Raw genomic sequence first — 25203 nt, forward strand, 5'->3', positions numbered from 1 at the left:
GTCCCTATATGGGACGATCTCCACTAGGAAGTCCCTATATGGAACGATCTCCACTAGGAAGTCCCTATGTGGAACGATCTCCACTAGGAAGTCCCTACATGGAACGATCTCCGTTAGGAAGTCCCTATATGGAACGATCTCCACTAGGAAGTCCCTATATGGAGCACAGTATTCCCAACCACCAGGGGGAGTATGCTCGTGGAGGTTCTCTGACTGAGGTTAGGGAATCACAGAGGAAACTGGCGTCCACCGTGTTCATGTTCGACTTCCAGGAGCCACAGTTACAGCAGTTACAGAGGACCATGCCGGCATCTAATATGGTGTTGAACTTCCAGAGACACCCAGAGCTGCTGAAACCTTACAACCCAGACTGGAACAGCGTTAGCCCCCTCAGCCCCTGCCTCTCCTCCACCCGAAGACTCTCTGTTCCCCCCACTCAGACAACCTCTGTACCTAGGCCGGGACATCTCACCAGAGGTCTCCAGAGTGGGGCAGGGGCCTCCCTGACCCAGGGACCAGGGTCTAGACTAGGACCAGCCAGGATCCCTCTGCCTGCTGAGGGTATAGAGAGAGCCCCCACCCAGAGCCAAGGCCCAGGCCCTGTCCCAGCTCCCACCCAGACCCAAGGCCCGGGCCCTGCCCTTGTCCCAGCTCCCACCCAGACCCAAGGCCCGGGCCCTGCCCTTGTCCCAGCTCCCACCCAGACCCAAGGCCCGGGCCCTGCCCCTGTCCCAGCTCCCACCCAGACCCAAGGCCCGGGCCCTGCCCCTGTCCCAGCTCCCACCCAGACCCAAGGCCCGGGCCCTGCCCTTGTCCCAGCTCCCACCCGGACCCAAGGCCCGGGCCCTGCCTTTGTCTCAGCCCCAGGTCCCCACCACCATTCTTTTACCACCTTACTAAGTCCCCCAAGCGAGGTTACCAACATCCCCAGGAGGTCCCCAAATACAGTGGACACAGAACCCATCTCCTCCATAGGTAGCCTTATCAACCAGTTCGACGGCCCCCAGCAGATGGGCCGAGCTGGGCCTAGGAGAGGGAGGATAGCCCCTGAGGACCGGAGGAGGTCACGCAGCGTGGACAGTAGGCGACAGCGAAACTCAGACCCATCGGACCCCTCCAGCGCTGCCTCGGCCGTCAGAGGTACCAGGGGAGAGACTCCAGGGGGAGCAACCAGCGCTCCCGGATCACCTAAGGGGAGAGGGGCCAACGGACCCTCCACTCTGATGTTTAATAAGCTCCAGTGGGAGAAGGAGGAGGGGCCTAGCGTTGTGTCACCTAAAGCGGTGAAGGTACGGTACAGAGTGGAGAAGACCTCCCTGAGCAGATCCAGATCTCTCAACCACACAGAGGTGGAGTCAAAGAGAGAAACCCAGGTAAAAAGATTTTAATAGTGTATATTATAGTTTATTGTATTTATTTGTATTTAACCTTTATTTAACGAGGAAGGGCTCATTGAGATTTGAAATCTCTTTTTCAAGAGCGTCCTGGCCAAGATAGGCAGCACCAAGTCATTACAAAAATGACAGACAGACAACATGAAAAACTACAAGTAATCTAGTAAAAACCATAGAATTCACAAGAGTATAACAAAATCATAAAACAACAAATTAAAAACATTGACAGGTCAGGGAATCAGCCTCAAAATCCTTCATCAGTGATTTAAAAACACCAATCGGGACAAGTTCTTCCAGTTTAAAAGTATTTTGTAAGGCGTTCCAAGACGATGGCGCAGAGTACATAAAAGCCCTTTTACCAAATTCAGTTCGGACATTTGGAACAGTTAGTAGGAAAATTCGTCTTGCGAACGAAGAGAGTACCCACCACATTTCTGAACAATAAAAATGCCCAAATAATAGTAAACTCAAAATGGCTTTGTAAATAAAAGTATACCAATGACTGAGCCTACGAGTGACTAGAGAAGGCCAGCCAACCCTGGTATACAAAGTGCAGTGGTGCGTAAGGGTTTTGCAGTATAAAATAAATCTCAGTGCCATGGTAAAGAGTGTCAATTGATCTCAAACACTGAGCGGAAGCATTCACATATAAAATATCCCCATAGTCTAGTGAAGGCATAAATGTAGCTGATACTAGCCTCCTTCTGGCTTCAAAAGAAAAACAGGCCTTATTCCTAAAATAAAATCCCAACTTTGGCTTAAATTATTTTGTAAGTTGTTGAATATGCAATTTAAAAGAGGGTCCGTCATCAATTAAAATTCCAAGATATTTATGAGGTTACAACCTCAATCTCCTTGCCCTGACAGGTAGTAATAGGTGAAAGGTTCAGAGGTCTATTTCTTGCTTTAGAAAACACCATTAGTTTAGTTTTGTCAGTATTGAGGATAAGCTTCAATTGACACAAGGTATGTTGAACAGTATATAACACAGTTTGCAAGTTTTGGAAAGCTTTTGTGAGAGACGAGGCACAACAATAAATAACAGAATCATCAGCATAAAAGTGAAGTTGCGCATTTTATATTATTGTGCTACAGTAGTAGGTGTATATTATAGTACTACTACAGTAGGAGGTGTATATTATAGTACTACTACAGTAGGAGGTGTATATTATAGTACTACTACAGTAGGAGGTGTATATTATAGTACTACTACAGTAGGAGGTGTATATTATAGTACTACTACAGTAGGAGGTGTATATTATAGTACTACTACAGTAGGAGGTGTATATTATAGTACTACTACAGTAGGAGGTGTATATTATAGTACTACTACAGTAGGAGGTGTATATTATAGTACTACTACAGTAGGAGGTGTATATTTTAGTAGAAAATATATATGTTGTATTGTCACGTACACCGGATAGGTGCAGTGAAATGTGTGGTTTTACAAGAGGGGTGTCAAACTCATTCCACGGAGGGCCTAGTGTCTGCAGGTTTATGTTTTTTTCCCTTTTAATTAAACCCTCAACCAAAATGTAAATTTATTTTAAAATAAATGTAACATGAAACACTGCCCATCTGTGGATACACCTTGATATTGTGTTGTGTTACCAGGTCATCACTCCAGATCTTTTGAAAGGTCAGAGGGGTCTGCAGCAGGTCTCAACTGAAACACAACGACCAAATGAAGACACCACTAAACAGATACTGTTCACTTACCTCAATGATGGGTAAATTACACTTGGAATATCTCAATCACGATTAGTTTCATGATTCTCTACTCGTTTAACCTTGAGCTGTGACAGAACCTCTGGCAAGATGCCCGAGAGACTAGGGGTCGGCATCAATTCTGATTCCATTTAGGAAAATTTGAATTTTCACTTCACATTTGAATGACTTCTATTCTGATCCCAAGTGACTATTACACATTTCTCATATTTTGCCTTTAATGATATGACGGAGAGAATGTGAACGAGATCTGTTACATTCTGGTAAAGGATTGCTGTTACAGCACACACACACACACACACACACACACACACACCAGTTCAGGAATGCAGAGTATGATGAACACATTTCCACAGTGCCAACAGTAGAATATCACTTTCATCTCCTCACCAGTAATACAAACTGGCAGAAATGTTGAATACTTTGAAGACACAAACCCCCAAAAAACTATTTGATATACCACGCTGAAACGTTAGAAGATAAACATCAGACAGATCTAGTCTTGAAAGAATATGAGGAAGCCTGGAAATTGAGGCTCTGTGTGTAGCACAAGCAAAATCAATTATAGCCTTCATTATCTTACATCTATATGACTGGTATGTTGTATGGTAGTTATATGACTGGTATGTTGTTCTGTATGGTAGTTATATGACTGGTATGTTGTACGGTAGTTATATGACTGGTATGTTGTATGGTAGTTATATGACTGGTATGTTGTACGGTAGTTATATGACTGGTATGTTGTATGGTAGTTATATGACTGGTATGTTGTACGGTAGTTATATGACTGGTATGGTAGTTATATGACTGGTATGTTGTATGGTAGTTATATGACTGGTATGTTGTATGGTAGTTATATGACTGGTATGTTGTATGGTAGTTATATGACTGGTATGTTGTATGGTAGTTATATGACTGGTATGTTGTATGGTAGTTATATGACTGGTATGTTGTTCTGTATGGTAGTTATATGACTGGTATGTTGTATGGTAGTTATATGACTGGTATGTTGTATGGTAGTTATATGACTGGTATGTTGTATGGTAGTTATACGACTGGTATGTTGTATGGTAGTTATACGACTGGTATGTTGTATGGTAGTTATACGACTGGTATGTTGTATGGTAGTTATACGACTGGTATGTTGTATGGTAGTTATACGACTGGTATGTTGTATGGTAGTTATATGACTGGTATGTTGTTCTGTATGGTAGTTATATGACTGGTATGTTGTATGGTAGTTATATGACTGGTATGGTAGTTATACGACTGGTATGGTAGTTATACGACTGGTATGGTAGTTATATGACTGGTATGGTAGTTATATGACTGGTATGTTGTATGGTAGTTATATGACTGGTATGTTGTATGGTAGTTATATGACTGGTATGTTGTATGGTGGTTATATGACTGGTATGTTGTACGGTAGTTATATGGCTGGTATGTTGTACGGTAGTTATATGACTGGTATGTTGTTCTGTATGGTAGTTATATGACTGGTATGTTGTTCTGTATGGTAGTTATATGACTGGTATGTTGTTCTGTATGGTAGTTATATGACTGGTATGTTGTATGGTAGTTATATGACTGGTATGTTGTATGGTAGTTATATGACTGGTATGTTGTATGGTAGTTATATGACTGGTATGTTGTTCTGTATGGTAGTTATATGACTGGTATGTTGTATGGTAGTTATATGACTGGTATGTTGTTCTGTAGTTATATGACTGGTATGTTGTTCTGTAGTTATATGACTGGTATGTTGTATGGTAGTTATATGACTGGTATGTTGTATGGTAGTTATATGACTGGTATGGTAGTTATATGACTGGTATGGTAGTTATACGACTGGTATGGTAGTTATATGACTGGTATGTTAGTTATATGACTGGTATGTTGTATGGTAGTTATATGACTGGTATGTTGTATGGTAGTTATATGACTGGTATGTTGTATGGTAGTTATATGGCTGGTATGTTGTACGGTAGTTATATGACTGGTATGGTAGTTATATGACTGGTATGTTGTATGGTAGTTATATGACTGGTATGTTGTATGGTAGTTATATGACTGGTATGTTGTACGGTAGTTATATGACTGGTATGGTAGTTATATGACTGGTATGTTGTATGGTAGTTATACGACTGGTATGTTGTATGGTAGTTATATGACTGGTATGGTAGTTATATGACTGGTATGCTAGTTATATGACTGGTATGTTGTATGGTAGTTATATGACTGGTATGTTGTATGGTAGTTATATGACTGGTATGTTGTATGGTAGTTATATGGCTGGTATGTTGTACGGTAGTTATATGACTGGTATGGTAGTTATATGACTGGTATGTTGTACGGTAGTTATATGACTGGTATGTTGTTCTGTAGTTATATGACTGGTATGTTGTTCTGTAGTTATATGACTGGTATGTTGTATGGTAGTTATATGACTGGTATGTTGTATGGTAGTTATATGACTGGTATGGTAGTTATATGACTGGTATGGTAGTTATACGACTGGTATGTTAGTTATATGACTGGTATGTTGTATGGTAGTTATATGACTGGTATGTTGTATGGTAGTTATATGACTGGTATGTTGTATGGTAGTTATATGGCTGGTATGTTGTACGGTAGTTATATGACTGGTATGGTAGTTATATGACTGGTATGTTGTATGGTAGTTATATGACTGGTATGTTGTATGGTAGTTATATGACTGGTATGTTGTACGGTAGTTATATGACTGGTATGGTAGTTATATGACTGGTATGTTGTATGGTAGTTATACGACTGGTATGTTGTATGGTAGTTATATGACTGGTATGGTAGTTATATGACTGGTATGCTAGTTATATGACTGGTATGTTGTATGGTAGTTATATGACTGGTATGTTGTATGGTAGTTATATGACTGGTATGTTGTATGGTAGTTATATGGCTGGTATGTTGTACGGTAGTTATATGACTGGTATGGTAGTTATATGACTGGTATGTTGTACGGTAGTTATATGACTGGTATGTTGTATGGTAGTTATATGGCTGGTATGTTGTACGGTAGTTATATGACTGGTATGTTGTATGGTAGTTATATGACTGGTATGTTGTATGGTAGTTATATGACTGGTACGGTAGTTATATGACTGGTATGGTAGTTATATGACTGGTATGTTGTATGGTAGTTATATGACTGGTATGGTAGTTATATGACTGGTATGTTGTTCTGTAGTTATATGACTGGTATGTTGTATGGTAGTTATATGACTGGTATGTTGTATGGTAGTTATATGACTGGTATGTTGTATGGTAGTTATATGACTGGTATGTTGTTCTGTAGTTATATGACTGGTATGTTGTATGGTAGTTATATGACTGGTATGTTGTATGGTAGTTATACGACTGGTATGTTGTTCTGTAGTTATATGACTGGTATGTTGTATGGTAGTTATATGACTGGTATGTTGTATGGTAGTTATACGACTGGTATGTTGTATGGTAGTTATATGACTGGTATGTTGTATGGTAGTTATATGACTGGTATGTTGTATGGTAGTTATATGACTGGTATGTTGTATGGTAGTTATACGACTGGTATGGTAGTTATATGACTGGTATGTTGTATGGTAGTTATATGACTGGTATGTTGTATGGTAGTTATATGACTGGTATGTTGTATGGTAGTTATATGACTGGTATGTTGTATGGTAGTTATATGACTGGTATGTTGTATGGTAGTTATATGACTGGTATGTTGTATGGTAGTTATATGACTGGTATGTTGTATGGTAGTTATACGACTGGTATGGTAGTTATATGACTGGTATGTTGTACGGTAGTTATATGACTGGTATGTTGTATGGTAGTTATATGACTGGTATGGTAGTTATATGACTGGTATGGTAGTTATATGACTGGTATGATAGTTATATGACTGGTATGGTAGTTATATGACTGGTATGGTAGTTATATGACTGGTATGGTAGTTATATGACTGGTATGTTGTATGGTAGTTATATGACTGGTATGTTGTATGGTAGTTATATGACTGGTATGGTAGTTATATGACTGGTATGTTGTATGGTAGTTATATGACTGGTATGTTGTATGGTAGTTATATGACTGGTATGTTGTATGGTAGTTATATGACTGGTATGTTGTATGGTAGTTATATGACTGGTATGTTGTATGGTAGTTATATGACTGGTATGTTGTATGGTAGTTATATGACTGGTATGGTAGTTATATGACTGGTACGGTAGTTATATGACTGGTATGTTGTTCTGTAGTTATATGACTGCGGTAGGCTGGTGAACTCCGTGTGATTGGTTGTTGTTATTCCCTCAGGACCACTGATTTAACCTCCACCACTCAGAAGAAGGTGAACCTGGTGTTTGACAGAATCAACCAACTGAAGTGGAAGACTGCAGAGAATGTGGAGGAGGAGATCAGGGTGAGGCTTGTTTGGGATGACAATGCTCAGATGGTCGGCTCTATCCACCCTGAAACACACATTGTTAAAGTAGCCTTTGTAAAACTGAAGGGTTTCTAATGAGTGAATGTTATTGGGCGTGTGTGCGCGTGTCCCAACCCTGCAGGATTATACTACAGAGGCCAAGGAGCTACAGCAGAAAGGAGCAGAACTGGAGAGAGAGGTGTCAAAGCTGAAGACACAGTTGGAGCATAAGACCAAGGTAAAGTAGTTCCACCGTGGTCGTTTTCATTAGGGCACGCAACGGACAATGATACATAAACCAAAAATGAGTGATTCTTGTGAGTGTTTCTGTTTCGAACCATTTACAAACTTGTAATTCATTTTTCTTTCCGTTTGGTGGCTAATTGAACATAACCGATATAAAACTTGTAATTCACATCATACTGTGTAAATCCTTCATGGCTAAATGATAACATTGGGGACTATTTGTGTCCTGTAGAATGGTAGAACCCTAGCGGAGGCATGTGAGAGGGCTCAGACGGACATGAAGACTGTTCAGGAGGAACTGGACAGGAGACAGGAGGAACTCTCCACGCTACGGGATAGGCTGGCTGGGATGGAGGCGGAGCTTGAAGTTGCCATAGACGAGTAAGGCCCAATCCTAAATGGACCCCGGCAAGACCTTACACCTTATGTGGAGATTTGAGAGGATCTCAGAACCTGTCGTTGTGAATTGTGAAATGACCTCTTGAAGAACAATTTCTGTTTTATCTGGTCTGGTTCTCTCTGGTTTCTCAGGCTTATGTTACTAGTGCAGGTCAGAATGTGAGGTGGTCTGTATATTTGAGTCCATGATTCAGCCTAGTGACCTTTTCTCAAGACAAAAGGTTTATGTTCCTCAGGCTAGTCCAGGTGAAGGCAGAGAGAGAACATGGCCGTACAGAGATGAAGGACCTCCAGCTGCAGCTGTCGGAGATGCATGATGAGCTGGACCAGGCTAAGAACACAACACGGGCAGAAAGCACAGAGAAACAGCTCCTTCTGAAGGTAAGGAACAGGTTGTGAGAGAACTTGGTTCATTCTCATTCTTCCACAATATTTTGAATTCAGAATATTCCCATGATTCCCCCCTTTTTGTACACTTCTGCTTCTCGCGGTTTATTATCTATGCATAGTCACTTCACCCCACCCTACATGTACAGATTACCTCAACTAACCTGTATACCATCGTTATTCTTATTGTGTTACTTTTTATTATTACTTTTTTATTTTAGTCTACTTGGTAAATAGTTTCTTAACTCTTCTTGAACTGCACTGTTGGTTTAAGGGCTTGTAAGTAAGCATTTCACGGTAAAGTCTACACTTGTTGTATTCGTCGCACGTGACAAATAAAGTTTGATTTGATTTGTATAGTCCATATAGAGTGTATACTGCGTATATTCTCCCACATATTAGATGTGTTTTCTACTCTAGAAGAGAGGAAGAAGGTCACTTTATTGTCCATTTGTCACAGGGAAACGGTAATGAATATTCTGTTTCGTTCAAACCCTCTCTGAGACGCACAGAGGAAGTAAAAACCTAGGCCTGCTATTAGGATGAGCTCTGAAGCACAGAGTTGGAGTCTGAACTACTGGATTCCAGAAGTTAACTGAGTGGATGTGTCTGTTTTTAGGATCTGGCCCAACTGCGGTTGGACTTCCAGGAGCTCATTCAGGTACAGGAGGAGCAGGAGGAGGTGCTACACTGGAGGGAAAGGGAGCTGACTGCCCTGAAGGGAGCGCTGAAGGAGGAGGTGGAGAGTCATGACAAGGAGCTGGGCATTATGAAGGAGGTGTACGACAAGGAGGCGCAGAAGCTACGAGAGGAGATGGAGGAGGTGAAAGAGGTAATTGATGAGTTGAGTTGAAGTGAATATCCCAGTAGCTCAATAGCATAACTTAATTTTCCACTCAACATATTGTATCTTGTGTGTGTGTTCTAACTCCCTCTGTCTCCCTGTCAGAGTAACACAGTGCTGGGCCAGGAGAAGAGGGAGGTGGAGGAGGAGAGAGGGGAGGCCCGGGGCCAGGTGAAGGAGCGGATCCAGGAGAGAGAGGAGCTTAGGGGACAGGTACTGGGGAATTATGTACTACAGTACCCATAATGATGTAATACAATACCCGTAATGCTGTACTACAGCACCCATAATGCACTATATTATAATACCCATAATGATGTAATACAATACCTGTAATGCTGTATAACAGCACCCATAATGCACTATACTATAATACCCATAATGATGTAATACAATACCCGTAATGCTGTACTACAGCACCCATAATGCACTATACTACAGTACCCATAATGATGTACTACAGCACCCATAATGCACTATACTTCATTACCCATAATGCTGTACCACAGTCCCCATAATGATGTACTACAATATCCATAATGCTCTGTACAACGTGTCCAGGTAACATATCAGGGCCCATATTCATAACAAATCTAAGAGTATGAGTGCTGATCTAGGATCAGGTCCCATTTCATCTCATTCATTCGGATATAAATGGAAAAACTGATCCTAGATCAGCAGTCCTACTAAGTCACTAACCCTGATTCAGATGACCATCCTACCCATGCTAGATTACAGAGACATTATTTATAGATCGGCATGTAAGGGTGCTCTCGAGCGGCTAGATGTTCTTTACCATTTGGCCATCAGATTTGCCACCAATGCTCCTTATAGGACACATCACTGCTCTCTATACTCCTCTGTAAACTGGTCATCTCTGTATACCCGTCGCAAGACCCACTGGTTGATGCTTATTAAAAAAAAACTCTTAGGCCTCACTCCCCCCTATCTGAGATATCTACTGCAGCCCTCATCCTCCACATACAACACACATTCTGCCAGTCCCATTCTGTTAAAGGTCCCCAAAGCACACACATCCCCGGGTCGCTTGTCTTTTCAGTTCGCTGCAGCTAGCGACTGGAACGAGCTGCAACAAACACTCAAACTGGACAGTTTTATCTCCATCTCTTCATTCAAAGACTCAATCATGGACACTCTTACTGACAGTTGTGGCTGCTTTGTGTGATGTATTGTTGTCTCTACCTTCTTGCCCTTTGTGCTGTTGTCTGTGCCCAATAACGTTTGTACCATGTTTTGTGTTGCTGCCATGTTGTTGCCATGTTGTGTTGTCAGGTGTTGTTGCCATGCTGTGTTGTTGTCTTAGGTCTCTCTTTATGTAGTGTTGTCTCTCTTGTTGTGATGTGCGTTTTGTCCTATATTTTTATTGTATTTATTTATTTTAATCCCAGGCCTCCGTCCCCGCAGGAGGCCTTTTGCCTTTTGGTAGGCCGTCATTGTTAATAAGAATTTGTTCTTAACTGACTTGCCTAGTTAAATAAAGGTTACATAAAAATAAATAAACTTGGTCTCAGACAAAACATATTATATTTGACGAAAATCCATGCCACTCCATTTAGTATGATATGTTACTTTGTTAGGTTACATTACATTGGCCTATGTAAATCCGGGACACTCAAATTAGTATGATATGTTACCTTTGGCATAACAGTAGGTTACTTAAGGCAAAAACTAAAAGACGGTGGTTGTTCGGGATGGATGTGTTGGTGTATAACGCGAATGTCAATCCAAAGGTTGCATGTTTTGAATCTCATCACGGACAACTTTAGCAACTTTGAAACGACTTACTACTTAGCATGTTAGCTAACACCAACCATAACCTTTACCCTATAACTTAGCATGTTAGCTAACACAACCATAACCTTAACCCTATAACTTAGCATGTTAGCTAACACCAACCTTAACCCTATAACTTAGCATGTTAGCTAACACCAACATAACCTTAACCCTATAACTTAGCATGTTAGCTAACACCAACCTTAACCCTATAACTTAGCATGTTAGCTAACACAACCATAACCTTAACCCTATAACTTAGCATGTTAGCTAACACCAACCGTAACCTTAAGTTAGGTTATAGGGTTAAGGTTACGGTTGGTGTTAGCTAACATGCTAAGTTATAGGGTTAAGGTTATGGTTGGCGTTAGCTAACATGCTAAATTATAGGGTTATGGTTACGGTTGGTGTTAGCTAACATGCTAAGTTATAGGGTTAACCCTTTAACAACTCCTAACCCTAACCTTAACCTCTACACTGTAAAAAAAAAAAACGTTATATATATATTTCATTCAACTAATTATTATTATTATTAAGTAACTGGTTTCACAGCCTTTTTTAGTTTACTCAACTTTTTGATCAAAGTGTTTCCAGAATTTAAAGTTTTTAGTTGGCCCAAACTTGAGAACTTAGGCTAGGTACACCCACACATTCAAATAGATATTTTAAATACAAAGTTTTCAACTCACGTTGACATTGTGCATGTTCATAGTAATTATTATTCAACATGTCCTCACCTGGGATTTGAACTCACAACCTCTTGGTTCACAGTATTAGTATATTCCTGCTACGCCACCATGTCTGAGTCAATGACTGATTTCACCTGTATTCCTACACGTTGCACTTCAAAGTAAATCTCAGACTTGTCAAAGGACACTCCCCCCAAAAAATATTTGATTTATTATAGTGATTTAAGGAGTAACATTAAAACAAAAAAAAACTGAAATAATAAGTCAATAGGTAAATCAAACCAATGATGAGAGAATAGTCAGATTACTTGATAATTGACTAAGACCTGATGGCGTTGGAGGAAGATCAGAATACTGTGAACCAAGAGGTTGTGAGTTCAAATCCCAGATGAGGACATGTTGAATATCATTTACTGCATCAACAAACATCCACAGTGTTGTTGTGTGTGAAATATGTAAGTTGAAAACGTTGTATGTTAACAGCACTGTGTGTGTTTCACTAGCCTTGATTTTCTCGAGCTTGCAGCTTGGGCCCACTAAAAGTTGAGTGAACTAAAAATGTTAAGTTCAGGTAACACTTTGACTGAAAAGTTGAGTAAACTAAAAAATGGCTGTGGAACCAGTTACTAAATATATATATATATATATATATATTTTTTTTTACAGCGTAACCTAACGTAGCATATAATACTAAAGCAGTCAAACGTAATATATCATACTAAACGATCAAGACGTAGGATTACTAAACGTTCTATATTGTGCAACCGCTATTACACTGGTAGCTTAACGTAAAGTAACATGTCATACTCATTGGTGGGGCACCGACTTCAGTAAATATAGTACGTTTTGCTCTGAGACCAGGTTGTCCTGAAGCTAACATAATTGTGTCCCATCTCTACACCTACCCAGGTAGAGGAGCTGGAGAACAAGGTGGACCAGCTCAACCTCGACATCAAGGAGTCCAAAACTCTACAGAGACAGCTGGTGAAATGCGTAGAGCAACTCAAGGTGAGGAAGGAAGGAAAAAAGGAAGGAAGGAAGGAAGGAAGGGAGCACCTGGAGGGGAAATATAGACTCTCAATGAAGTAGAACATTCTACAAAATTCATCATGAACTGAGTTTTTAGATAGAATGTATCTCCTACAGTATTAAATGAATAATAAACGTGTTTCCACAGCGAGAGAAGCAGCAGGTGGAGGGAACGCTGGCAGAGGTGAGGGAGAAGGAAGACGAGATCAGCCAGGCAAACAAAGACCAACTAATAAAGCTGGAGAATGTACAGGTCAGCAAAAAATGCCGGAAATACATAGTAGGCTCTGTCGTAAGATTACAGCTTTTATACAGGTAAACTACAAAAAAAAAAAATCCAACTTGGACAACCTGTAGTTGTAGGAGTTGTAATTCTTCTCCTTCTTCTCCGTAGTTTCGCCACACACTAACACAGTCCTTTTTGTCTGTGGTGCTTCCCTCTCACAGAGCGAGTTGACCCAGCTGAACCACCAGCACAGGGAGGTGAAGGAGAGGCTGAAGGAGGAGAGGAGGAGAACAGAGGAGCTGAGGAGGGTGAAGAGTGATCTGGACGAGGAGAGGAGACTGCAGAACAGCACTGTGGAGAAACTGCAGAGGGAGGTGAGAGGAAGGGAGGGATGGGTAGAGGAGGGAGGTGATCTGGACGAGGAGAGGAGACTGCAGAACAGCACTGTGGAGAAACGGCAGAGGGAGGTGAGAGAGAGGGAGGGATGGGTAGAGGAGGGAGGTGAGAGGGGGGGATAGGGAGTGAGGTGTACTGTAGGTCATAGGCCACTGAGAAGAACATTGTGTTTCTATGAAGAGGACCAGTGCAATTTCAATATTTATTTTCTTGTCTCCACCCTTGAGTGCTGTTGGGTTTAGAAGTTATGATACTCATGAATTACACTAGAGTTTTCACCAGTGCAAATGATAGGCGTTGCATGAAAAACATAGTCTATCGTGGGGGGGAATGTTCAATGAACACCATTCAGTCTGTCTTACTCCTTCCACTCGCTGTCTCTCCCCCCCCTCTCTCTCTCTGCTCCAGATGAGTGCTATGGTGGAGGAGTGTGAGGCGTCCACTGAGAAGCTCCAGCTGCAGGTTGATGAAGTCAGAAAGAAGAGCCACACAGAGCTGACTGAGCTCCAACAACAGCTGCAGGAAAAGGGACTGGACCTGGAGAAATCACAACAGACGACCAGAAAACTACAGGAAGAGGTGTGGTGGGACATTTTCCCCCTATTGAGTCACCAATGGATGGATCATAGTCTGTCTGATTATACTCTCTCTGTTTGTTTCTTTCTCTGCCCCTCTCTCTCTCTTTCTATCTATCTCTCTCTTTCTATCTCTCAATTCAATTCAAGGGGCTTTATTGGCATGGGAAACATGTGTTAACATTGCCAAAGCAAGTGAGGTAGACAATACACAAAAGTGAAACAAACAATACAAATTAACAGTAAACATTACACATACAGAAGTTTCAAAAACAATAAAGACATTACAAATGTCATATTATATATATATAGTGTTGTAACAATGTACAAATGGTTAAAGCACACAAGTTAAAATTAGCACTCATCTGGAGCAGAGAGCGAGAGAGGAGGGGGGGGGGGAGAGAGGGGGAGACAGCGAGTGGAAGGAGTAAGACAGACTGAATGGTGTTCTCTCTATACATCTATCTCTCTCTCTTTCTAATTCTCTGTATCTCGTTATATCTCTCTCTCTCATGCTTCAGAGAGAAGGAGCTGAGCAGTGATTCTAGAGTTGATATGTTTATCAGGAGAGGAGACGGTAATGTAAAATGCAGCTGTAAATACATTGAGATGAAGGCTATTGAGATCCACAACCAGTTATATCATGTTTAATATGTTATGTGTGCGTTAGCTTAGCATATAGCATTCCCTACCTGGACTTGGCTCTGTCTGGGCTATGAACCAGGCTCCTCCACGTCGCCAACACACGCGACCTCCCGCTTGACAATGTACGAGCCGAATGAGCTATAGAAAACGAGTCCTATTTGATAGCTCCCTTGGCGACTTTTCAAGTTAGCTGTGGAGTTCTTAACTCCGTTACGTGTGTGTGTGTGTGTTTTCAGCTGCTTCCCCTGGAGCAGGGTCTAGAGCGGAGTCGTAGGGAGTGGGAGGAGGCCCAGCAGAGAGGCAGGCAGCTGGAGAGGAAGGTGGAGGAGCTGGAGGAGAGGAACGCACACGCCCACGAGGACCACGCCCGACAGGTCAAACTCATTGAGGTACTGTTATTGTGTGTGGAGGAGAGGCGCACACAACCTGACAAACTATAAAAACGTACCTTACACACGTCTGAGATGCATTTCAAAATATTGCATGTGATATGGATCTATTACGATATGGATCTCTTGTGATATGTATCTCTTGCGATATGGATCTCTTGCGATATGTATCTTTTACGATATGGATCTCTTGCGATATGTATCTCTTACGATATGGATCTATTGCGATATGTATCTTTTACGATATGGATCTCTTGTGATATGGATCTCTTGCGATATGTATCTCTTGCGATATGGATCTCTTGCGATATGTATCTCTTGCGATATGGATCTCTTGCGATATGTATCTTTTACGATATGGATCTCTTGCGATATGGATCTATTGCGATATGTATCTTTTACGATATGGATCTCGTGATATGTATCTCTTGCGATATGTATCTCTTGCGATATGTATCTTTTACGATATGGATCTCTTGTGATATGTATCTCTTGCGATATGTATCTTTTACGATATGGATCTCTTGTGATATGGATCTCTTGCGATATGTATCTCTTACGATATGGATCTCTTGTGATATGGATCTCTTGCGATATGGATCTCTTACGATATGGATCTTGCACATGTCAATATTGCGATTTTGATACCAAACCAATCTAATTGTTTAGCTCTAGTGTGGAGGAGTGGCACACAGTCTGACAGGTCATAGTCTTGGAGGTACCGTTACCGTGGTTACTGTTACTGTGGTTACTGTTACCGTGGGCCATATGTCCTGTTCACACTACTGAGCCACGCTGACCTGTGCAGACCTTTTACACATCCACCATAGTAGCAGGAACTGTGCTGGAAAGGATTGTGTAAAAATAAACTATCAGTACGGTTTGCTTCCAGATTTTACTGCATTGTACCACAACCACCCATCGGGTTTTTAAAAGCCATCCTCGGGGCATCCCCCCTGTACTGCAAGACAAAATACACTGTTGGATTGGATGTTTCCCACTCTGACTCTTTGACATGTTTACCTCTTCAAATCCCTATTTCCACCTGCATGTCCTTGAGGAGAGGGGAGTTGAAAATCCCTCTATTTCCACCTGCATGTCCTTGTAGAGATGAGAGGGAAGTGGAAAATCGCAGCAGTTGCTGATTACCACTGAGACTTAGGATAACTGCTGTTTGTGTCGCTGATGGCAAAACATGTTGCCACCTGTACCCGTGGCAGGTAGACTCTACAGACCAGTCTATACAAGTCATGTCATAGCTAATAGAATATGTAAAATATATAAAACAATATGAATAGGTATAAGATATGTCTTGACAGTGTTATTATTTAACTAGGCAAGTCTGTTAAGAACACATTTTTATTTACAATGACGGCCTACCGGGGAACCAGACACCAGACATAATGACGGCCTACCGGGGAACCAGACACCAGACATAATGACGGCCTACCGGGGAACCAGACACCAGACATAATGACGGCCTACCGGGGAACCAGACACCAGACATAATGACGGCCTACCGGGGAACAGTACGGCACAACTGCCTTGTTCAGGGGGCAGAACGACAGATTTTTTACCTTGTCAGCTCGGGGGATATGATCTAGCAACCTTTCCCGGGTCACTGGCCCAACGCTCTAACCACTACGCTACCTGCCGCCCCCGTATTACACATAACCACAGGTTATATATCCTGTGTTTCCTCTTTCAGGGTCAGATGGGCCAGCTGGAGCAGGATCTGCAGGATGAGAGGAACAGTACAGATCTCCTGATGAACAGAGTGGATCAAGGAAAACAACAGGCCAGTACACACACACACACACACACACACACACACACACACACACACACACACACACACACACACACACACACACACACACACACACACACACACACACACACGATAGTGCCCAATCAGGGGCCTTCCCGCGCTAACGGCAGACATGAGCACATTTAGGTCTGAGTTCTCAGATGTCGTCCTCTTCCAACACTGACCGTCGCTGAAGTAAGAGGACGGTCAGACTGAGATCCTTTGTTTCCAGGATACGATCCTTCTGTCAGCAACTGCCTCCCAACACACGTGTTTATGTTTGTGAAACGCTGATGCAGCTATAAGTGTGTGTGGGTGTGTATGCTGGTAAAGTAGGCCAGACTAATTAAAACACAACATGAATCTGTTACTGTCCCTTTACACTCCCTTTACACTCCCTTTACACTGCCTTTACACTCCCTTTACTGTCCCTTTACACGGCCTTTACTGTCCCTTTACTGTCCCTTTACACTCCCTTTACTGTCCCTTTACACTCCCTTTACTCTCTGACTAACTGTCAGTAGTGTCCTCCTCTCGGCCGGGGCCTCTGGCTAACTGTCAGTAGTGTCCTCCTCTCGGCCGGGGTCACTGACTGTCAGTAGAGAATAGTCTTTGGGATCCTGCTCACTTGCTGTCTGATCTAGAATGAAATGCAAACAGACAGACCAGACATCATTTCCATAATAGTTTCATAATATATTCTGCAGTGTGTAAAGTGAAGGCCTATTCATGTCTCTTTCTCTCTGCGGACAGATGGAGCAGATAAGAGGTGAGCTGCTGCAGGAGAGAGCAGTCAGACAGGACCTGGAGTGTGACAAGATCACTCTGGAGAGACAGGTATACTTCTAACCCCTGTGACATCACCAATCTCTCTACAGTCGATGGTTGAACCTGCGATAGATGACCCAATGGGCTTCATGACCCCTCTTTATATAACATGTCCTGCTCACCCTGTATTGTTCTCTTCCAGAATAAGGACCTGAAGAGCAGGGTGTCTCATCTAGAGGGCTCCCAGAGGTCCAACCAGGATGTTGTGGTCTCCAGACTGGAGGGGAGGATCCAGGAGCTGGAGGGGAGGCTGGAGGGAGAGGAGAGGTGAGGGGGAGAGGTGATGAGAGGTGGAGAGGAGATGAAAGGTGAGGTGGAGCGGAAGGGAGAGGAGAGGTGGAGGGGAGAGCAGAGGAGAGATGAGGTGGAGGGGAGAGCAGAGGAGAGATGAGGTGGAGGGGAGAGCAGAGGTGAGCTGAGGTGGAGGGGAGAGCAGAGGTGAGCTGAGGTGGAGGTGAGAGCAGAGGTGAGCTGAGGTGGAGGTGAGAGCAGAGGTGAGCTGAGGTGGAGGTGAGAGCAGAGGTGAGCTGAGGTGGAGGTGAGAGCAGAGGTGAGCTGAGGTGGAGGTGAGAGCAGAGGTGAGCTGAGGTGGAGGTGAGAGCAGAGGTGAGCTGAGGTGGAGGTGAGAGCAGAGGTGAGCTGAGGTGGAGGTGAGAGCAGAGGTGAGCTGAGGTGGAGGTGAGAGCAGAGGTGAGCTGAGGTGGAGGTGAGAGCAGAGGTGAGCTGAGGTGGAGGTGAGAGCAGAGGTGAGCTGAGGTGGAGGTGAGAGCAGAGGTGAGCTGAGGTGGAGGTGAGAGCAGAGGTGAGCTGAGGTGGAGGTGAGAGCAGAGGTGAGCTGAGGTGGAGGTGAGAGCAGAGGTGAGCTGAGGTGGAGGTGAGAGCAGAGGTGAGCTGAGGTGGAGTTGAGAGCAGAGGTGAGGTGGAGTTGAGAGCAGAGGTGAGGTGAGGTGGAGTTGAGAGCAGAGGTGAGCTGAGGTGGAGTTGAGAGCAGAGGTGAGAGCAGAGGTGAGGTGGAGTTGAGAGCAGAGGTGAGGTGGAGTTGAGAGCAGAGGTGAGGTGGAGGGGAGAGCAGAGGTGAGGTGAGATGGAGGGGAGAGCAGAGGTGAGGTGGAGAGCTGAGGTGAGGTGAGGTGAGGCTGAGGTGAGGTGGAGGGGAGAGGAGAGCAGAGGAGAGGTGAGGTCGAGGGGAGAGCAGAGGAGAGGGGAGGGGAGAGGGGAGCAGAGGAGAGGGGAGCAGAGGAGAGGACTATGATCATGAGTGTCTGACAGGGTTTCATATTTTCTTCTCAGAGACAACATCAACCTGCAACAAGCCAACCGGAAACTAGAGAGAAAAGTGAAGGAGATGATGATTCAAGTGGACGATGAGCACATATCTATGCAGAACCAGAAAGACCAGGTAACATGGACAATGGGCACATATCTATGCAGAACCAGAAAGACCAGGTAGCATGGACGATGAGCACATATCTATGCAGAACCAGAAAGACCAGGTAGCATGGACAATGAGCACATATCTATGCAGAACCAGAAAGACCAGGTAACGTGGACAATGAGCACATATCTATGCAGAACCAGAAAGACCAGTGTTACGTGGACAATGAGCACATATCTATGCAGAACCAGAAAGACCAGTGTTACGTGGACAATGAGCACATATCTATGCAGAACCAGAAAGACCAGTGTTACGTGGACAATGAGCACATATCTATGCAGAACCAGAAAGACCAGTGTTACGTGGACAATGAGCACATATCTATGCAGAACCAGAAAGACCAGTGTTACGTGGACAATGAGCACATATCTATGCAGAACCAGAAAGACCAGTGTTACGTGGACAATGAGCACATATCTATGCAGAACCAGAAAGACCAGTGTTACGTTCCCCAGCAAGAAAACCAAACAGAAGGAGGAACTTACAAAGAGTCACTGACCAACAACCAAAAGGAAACAGGTGTGGTTTTAGGAGGGGCTCTGAAAGACACTCATGGGGGTGTCCACTGAAAGTTGACTAGCAACAACAACTGTAACCTAAATGACACCCAACAATGAGCGCCCACTAAATTTGCCCTAGAAGAGGCAAACGAAAGAAAAAGCCAGACCGAACTTAAAGACAGGAAGAAAACCAAAAGGTTGAGCGTAAACACACAAAGGAATGTTTTTCTAGAACTCAAATGGGGCGAGACAACTCAAGGTGTTGACCCTCCACATCTCAAGACAACTGGAACACTGGGCCAGCCACTCTTATTTAGCACCTGGGCCAGCCACTCTTATTTAGCACCTGGGCCAGCCACTCTTATTTAGCACCTGGGCCAGCCACTCTTATTTAGCACCTGGGCCAGCCACTCTTATTTAGCACCTGGGCCAGCCACTCTTTTTTAGCACCTGGGCCAGCCACTCTTTTTTAGCACCTGGGCCAGCCACTCTTATTTAGCACCTGGGCCAGCCACTCTTATTTAGCACCTGGGCCAGCCACTCTTATTTAGCACCTGGGCCAGCCACTCTTATTTAGCACCTGGGCCAGCCACTCTTATTTAGCACCTGGGCCAGCCACTCTTATTTAGCACCTGGGCCAGCCACTCTTATTTAGCACCTGGGCCAGCCACTCTTATTTAGCACCTGGGCCAGCCACTCTTATTTAGCACCTGGGCCAGCCACTCTTATTTAGCACCTGGGCCAGCCACTCTTATTTAGCACCTGGGCCAGCCACTCTTATTTAGCACCTGGGCCAGCCACTCTTATTTAGCACCTGGGCCAGCCACTCTTATTTAGCACCTGGGCCAGCCACTCTTATTTAGCACCTGGGCCAGCACTAACCTTCTGACTAACGAGGTGACACCATTCGGTGCGCCTAACGTGCCAGCGTCCAACCTCCTAAATGGAAAAACCAAAGTCTGTAAGCATAACAACCTAGTTAATTAAAATAGTTACTTTTAACGCTTTATTTGAACTGTACGTCATAACAGTGTCCGTAATACTGTCATAAACGTGACATTACAAATGTTTTAAGATTGGTCATGACATCTTTTGTCTCTCTGAACGCCAAGTGGCAAATTTAGATATTGTAATGAAACAGGCAGGGAGCGGGTCTCGAACCCTCGACCTTCTAGCCCGAAGTCCGGCGCGCTATCGACTGTGAAAAGCAGAGTCGATATCCGCGCTTATAAACCCAGGGTCGTTACAATAGTGTTGCCATAGTTACAGGAAGACACAGGCGAGTCAAAGTAGTTCACATCCATTGAGGACTTTTCATTGGCCAATTCACGGAGATCCTACCTAATGTACACCTCTCTTCTAGCTAACCCAGAAGCTGAAGACAGACAAGTACTTATTGGGCTAGCTAGTTAGTGGCGCGCACTAGTAGCGTTCAATCAATTTGAGACCTTGAAGTAGTTGATTCCCTCGCTCTGCCAGAACCGCGGCTTTAGTGGAGCGATAGGTAATGATGCTTGATGGGTGACAGTTGTCGGTGTGTTCAGAGGGTCTCTGGTTCGACACATCAATGCATTGTTAAAACTATGTGCTGTATAACCCCCTCTCCTCTCCTAGCTGAACCAGAAGCTGAAGACAGCGAAGAGACAGATGGATGGGGCCGAGGAGGAGATAGAACGTCTGGAGAACTCCAAGAGGAAGTTACAAAGAGATCTGGACGAACAGATAGAGACCAACGATCAGATCCTCAGCCAGCTCAACGCCCTGCGCTCAGAGATGAGGTGAGTTAAATACAACAGTGTGTTGGTATCTATCTGTTTTTGTATCCTTTATTATTGTCGCTATATATAATGCTTCTACGGAAATGTGTTTCCCCCCCCCCAGGCGTAAGCAACAGAAATCATCCCCGCTCCTGATGATCGAGAAGGATGATACTGTCTGTGAGGATGACATCAACTCTGACTGAAAGATGCACTAACTTACTGGCGCATTCCCACTGGGACACAAGGAGCTCTTCATTCCCACTGGGACACAAGGAGCTCTTCACTCCCACTGGTACACAAGGAGCTCTTCATTCCCACTGGGACACAAGGAGCTCTTCATTCCCACTGGGACACAAGGAGCTCTTCATTCCCACTGGGACACAAGGAGCTCTTCATTCCCACTGGGACACAAGGAGCTCTTCATTCCCACTGGGACACAAGGAGCTCTTCATTCCCACTGGGACACAAGGAGCTCTTCATTCCCACTGGGACACAAGGAGCTCTTCATTCCCACTGGGACACAAGGAGCTCTTCATTCCCACTGGGACACAAGGAGCTCTTCATTCCCACTGGGACACAAGGAGCTCTTCATTCCCACTGGGACACAAGGAGCTCTTCATTCCCACTGGGACACAAGGAGCTCTTCATTCCCACTGGGACACAAGGAGCTCTTCATTCCCACTGGGACACAAGGAGCTCTTCATTCCCACTGGGACACAAGGAGCTCTTCATTCCCACTGGGACACAAGGAGCTCTTCATTCCCACTGGGACACAAGGAGCTCTTCATTCCCACTGGGACACAAGGAGCTCTTCATTCCCACTGGGACACAAGGAGCTCTTCATTCCCACTGGGACACAAGGAGCTCTTCATTCCCACTGGGACACAAGGAGCTCTTCATTCCCACTGGGACACAAGGAGCTCTTCATTCCCACTGGGACACAAGGAGCTCTTCATTCCCACTGGGTCACAAGGACACAAGGAACTTTTCATTCCCACTGGGACACAAGGAGCTCTTCATTCCCACTGGGTCACAAGGACACAAGGAGCTCTTCATTCCCACTGGGTCACAAGGAGCTCTTCATTCCCACTGGGTCACAAGGAGCTCTTCATTCCCACTGGGTCACAAGGACACAAGGAGCTCTTCATTCCCACTGGGTCACAAGGAGCTCTTCATTCCCACTGGGATACAAGGAGCTCTTCATTCCCACTGGGACACAAGGACACAAGGAGCTCTTCATTCCCACTGGGACACAAGGAGCTCTTCATTCCCACTGGGACACAAGGAGCTCTTCATTCCCACTGGGACACAAGGAGCTCTTCATTCCCACTGGGACACAAGGAACTTTTCATTCCCACTGGGACACAAGGAACTTCTCATTCCCACTGGGACACAAGGAGCTCTTCATTCCCACTGGGTCACAAGGACACAAGGAGCTCTTCATTCCCACTGGGTCACAAGGAGCTCTTCATTCCCACTGGGTCACAAGGAGCTCTTCATTCCCACTGGGTCACAAGGAGCTCTTCATTCCCACTGGGTCACAAGGACACAAGGAGCTCTTCATTCCCACTGGGACACAAGGTCACAAGGAGCTCTTCATTCCCACTGGGACACAAGGAGCTCTTCATTCCCACTGGGACACAAGGAGCTCTTCATTCCCACTGGGACACAAGGAGCTCTTCATTCCCACTGGGACACAAGGTCACAAGGAGCTCCTTCCACTTTTTCCTTGGTGACATGTTGTGATGTTCTGACAGCTTGGTGAGAAGAATACAAGCAGTCAAGTCAAAAACAGATTTCCTGATTCTCACAAAGGGCCGGTAAAATCACTGTGAGGACTGTGAGGAATGAAAAGCGTTACAGAAGTTTCTCATTAACAATATTTCCATGTACAACTCAAAGTGTGGGTTTGGGCAACTCAAAGTGTGGGTTTGGGCCTATCTGTGGCTTTCATAACCCTTTGATTTAGACTGCCCTCCAGTGGCCATTCTAGAACTGCAGTTACAGGAGGAAACGATAAGTAATGTTTTCACTTTTCACCATCATAAAACAGTCAATAACTATATTGTGTGCTGCATCACTTTTACTTGCATAATGTATTTAATCAATTAATGAATAAAGGTTTATTCATAAACTTACTTGTGTGAAATAAATGATGAAAAACAGGCTGTATATCTGCAAGGTTTTAAGGTATCTCAGGATTTCTTATAGTGTTCCACCCACACACACACACACACACACAGCCTCCCCCAATTCACACCTTGTGCAATTCGTAGACATACTATATTTTTTATTTACAACGGCAGGGGGTGCACCGTTCCTGGAGGTACTGCAATACCAGGTCGATGCGTGGAGTGGACGGAGCAAGCCCCTATTCCATCTCCCTATTCCAAAAATCAATTTAATATATGGTCCCCAGATAGGGGACGTATCAGATATTAAACTGATAAGAACAGATACTACACTTGATCTTAGCCAAAAGGCCGAGAAGCGATACCGCAATGCTTTCGGGAGGAAGGTGCCGTTCTCAGACACGTCAAATCCGGAAACGCTTACAGCAAAATGAGCTCTGTAAACTTTACATCAAATATCAAAGATTATGATGCTGTTAAAAAATGGTGGCATAGATCGGGATTTGATCAACGTCGGGAAAAGACACTTTTCACTGATACAAAGTAACACATTGGTAGGATACAAAGTCACGCGGTCATCCGCCCTCCAATCGGAAACTAGACATCCTTATTGAGTTAAAACCAGATTTACAGCTAAATTGGAATAATAATCTATCAAATACGGGTGGGAGAAACAATTTGCAGATAATAATATTGACATAACATTTTATCGTTTATAAAATATCTCAGGAAGCGTTGATGCCACAAGGGAACAAAACAAATTGTCCACTTGGTGGCGCCAGACTTCCACCGACCGTCGCCTTGTACAAGCAGTTCTATGTTGTCAATAAAATACACTTGAATGTTGAACCACTTGACTTCAATACATACATCATCAACGCAAAAATAGCCTATGTATTTTTTAAATCTGTCTATAGAGCCTTGTATGATAAGGCCATTGTGAGGAGGCCTTTATATATGGTATACCAGACACTGCTGTCGGGGATGCCATCCAGCACCCTGTCCATCAAACGCTCAAAAGTAGCTGGAGCGTTGCACAGGCCAAAGCACAGGACCTTGAACTGCCAGTGTCCTCTGTTAGTGGAGAACACAAAGCTTCCCAATCCGCCTTACCGGAATACTTCGGGGTCTTAACAGCTACGGACGCAGCCGGGAACTGGGCGCCGCCATGTTTGTTTACATCCTGAGCCCCAGATTCCTCGTCCCGCCGCGTCGACGTCACCCCTTCGGTCCGCCCACCAGAATCGGCGCGAAGCACAGTCGACGAAGCGCTCATGCCCGCTTCAGCGGCCATCACTCTAACGTCCTCCCTCAAGCGGCCTCTGGGCTCCGACGCCCTGGCGATCTCAGCCAGATCCTCCGACGTCCATTCACACCCCCCCCCTTGGCCATAATCGTCCCCTACCTCCAACTTCACTTTCGGATTCCCTCGAAGCATTTTCAACCCCGTTCTCACCTACGGTAGCTAGCCACAGAAGTCAGCTAGCTAGCTGGCTAACTTTTATCAACGTTTTTACTTCTGACACCAATGTAATGACCTGACTAGA

The 25203-nt window shown here is 44.2% G+C and overlaps 1 non-coding gene across 1 annotated transcript; it reads right to left on the reverse strand.

Annotated features, from left to right (window-relative positions):
• Positions 1–23828: 23828 nt before the first annotated feature.
• Positions 23829–24019, reverse strand: LOC120066919. Its single transcript, XR_005478886.1, has one exon. It is a non-coding gene; the product is annotated as a U2 spliceosomal RNA (small nuclear RNA).
• Positions 24020–25203: the final 1184 nt, after the last annotated feature.

This window comes from Salvelinus namaycush, chromosome 21 (assembly GCF_016432855.1).
Source record: "Salvelinus namaycush isolate Seneca chromosome 21, SaNama_1.0, whole genome shotgun sequence".
Classification (NCBI taxonomy): Eukaryota; Metazoa; Chordata; class Actinopteri; order Salmoniformes; family Salmonidae; genus Salvelinus; species Salvelinus namaycush.